The sequence below is a fragment of the Arachis ipaensis genome, chromosome B9 (genome assembly GCF_059453495.1).
Source record: "Arachis ipaensis isolate K30076 ecotype BB chromosome B9, ASM5945349v1, whole genome shotgun sequence".
Classification (NCBI taxonomy): Eukaryota; Viridiplantae; Streptophyta; class Magnoliopsida; order Fabales; family Fabaceae; genus Arachis; species Arachis ipaensis.
This window is the reverse complement of record NC_142444.1, coordinates 47,922,813-47,924,592: the sequence shown is the minus strand read 5'-3', so window position 1 is coordinate 47,924,592 and position 1,780 is coordinate 47,922,813. Positions and strand designations below refer to the sequence as shown.

Here is a 1,780-nt window from a genome sequence, read left to right as displayed (position 1 = left end):
TTCGGACGGTTGAAGTAAGCCTTGGTGACCGCCAAGGTATTGTCCTCTTAGAGTTGTGGACATTCATCGGTATAGTGAGAGTAACAAGCACAAATTCCACATATTCTTTGTGGGACTATCTGTTGGCATTGTTGTTGTGGATGAGGTGGAGGTTGTTGTTGGTTGAGGTGGATTTGCTTGAGAATGGTGGTTATCTCCCCTAAGGTCTTGGTGAGGGCAGATTCATTAGAGGAAACTTCATTGATGGCCCTTGGATGATTGTTTCTTTGCCTTGCATGTTGGGTATATTTGGCTAGATCGGCAATAAGTTGCCAAGCTTCCTCCGCCGTTTTGTACTTTGTTAAAGAGCCATTACTCAAAGCATCCAAAAGGATCTTATCTTGAGACTTTATGCCTTGGCAAGAGTAACCAATCAACACCAAATCGTCAATCATGTGATGAGGGCATGAATTAAGGAGCTTCCTAAAACGCTCCCAATACTCATGGAGCGTTTTCGAGTCACCTTAAATGATACATGAGATCTCTTTTCTCAACCTATCCGTCACATCCGGTGGGAAGAACTTATCCAAAAATTATCTTTTAAGCAAATCCCAATTAGTGACAACCTCCTCGGATTGGGTATAGAACCATTCTTTAGCTCTTCCCTCAAGAGAGAATGGGAAGGTATATAACCAAATGGCAACTTCATCCGCACCATACCGCCTAGTAGTTGAACAAGACGTTTTAAAGTCTCTAAGGTGCTTGATGGGATCTTGAGCGGATAGACTATGGAATTTAAGAAATAGATTAATCAACCCAGTCTTTAGCTCAAAATCGGCATTCAAATCCGGATGGCGCACTTGAAATGGTTGGAGAGTGAAATTCGGAGCTCCCGCCTCCTTGAGAGTGATTCTTCTAAGAGCGGCCATAGTATCGGTACCTAAATCAATGGAAGAGTTATCAATAGTATCAATGGAAGAGTAGATAGTTCCTTCCACAAATGACGCTTCGGATTCAACCTTAGATAAGGTTGTGAATTGGCAGAAACTCCTTCACCATCAACAAAGGCTAACCGATGCCGAGCTTGCCTAATATGAAATAAAGTCTTTTCAATTCGGGATCAAATGAAGCTAAGCTCGGATTCGGCAATGAACGCGTCATTCAATGATAGAAACATAGAGCTCATGACAACAAAATACACTAAGAAAAGTAACTACTAAATGCTACTAAAGATGAATCCTAACTAATAACCAAACTAGCAAACAATCAAAGGAAGTGCAAATATTCACATGTGAACATATTTACACCAACCAATAACATGGCACACATATGCAACTCTCTGGCAACGGCGCCAAAACTTGACGCGAGGATAAGTGTCGGTTAGGAATTACCAAAGAGTTTTTCCAATTCAACATCGCGAAGTATAGTCCCAACCAACGAGATATCCTCTAGTCAAAGTTAGAAAATGTGTCACAACAATAAGATCAATAACCGGGAGTAGAATCCCGGGTCATTTTTCCTAGGAGTTGCCAAGAGATGCACATCATTGGTTAGGAGTCCTTGGGATTTTGAGTTGAGTGCAAGAAAAGTAAATGACTAGAAATTAAGGCAATTGACAACTAGCAATTAAATTGAAGCAATTAAACTAACAACCTAACAATCCATCAACTAACAAGCATGCAAAATAGGGATGGCAATAATCAAAACTATGGCTAAGCATGTGAAACTAGACTAAGAGAACTAAGAATCAATATTCAACAAGGAAAGTGACACTCAATCAATACAAAAGATCTTGGCTAGG

General features: G+C 40.4%; 1 non-coding gene across 1 annotated transcript; it reads left to right on the top strand.

The window, feature by feature from the left end:
• Window positions 1–432: 432 nt before the first annotated feature.
• On the top strand, window positions 433–536 carry LOC148544563 (small nucleolar RNA R71). Its single transcript, XR_015901137.1, has one exon. It is a non-coding gene; the product is annotated as a small nucleolar RNA R71 (small nucleolar RNA).
• The last annotated feature ends 1,244 nt before the right edge of the window (window positions 537–1,780 follow it).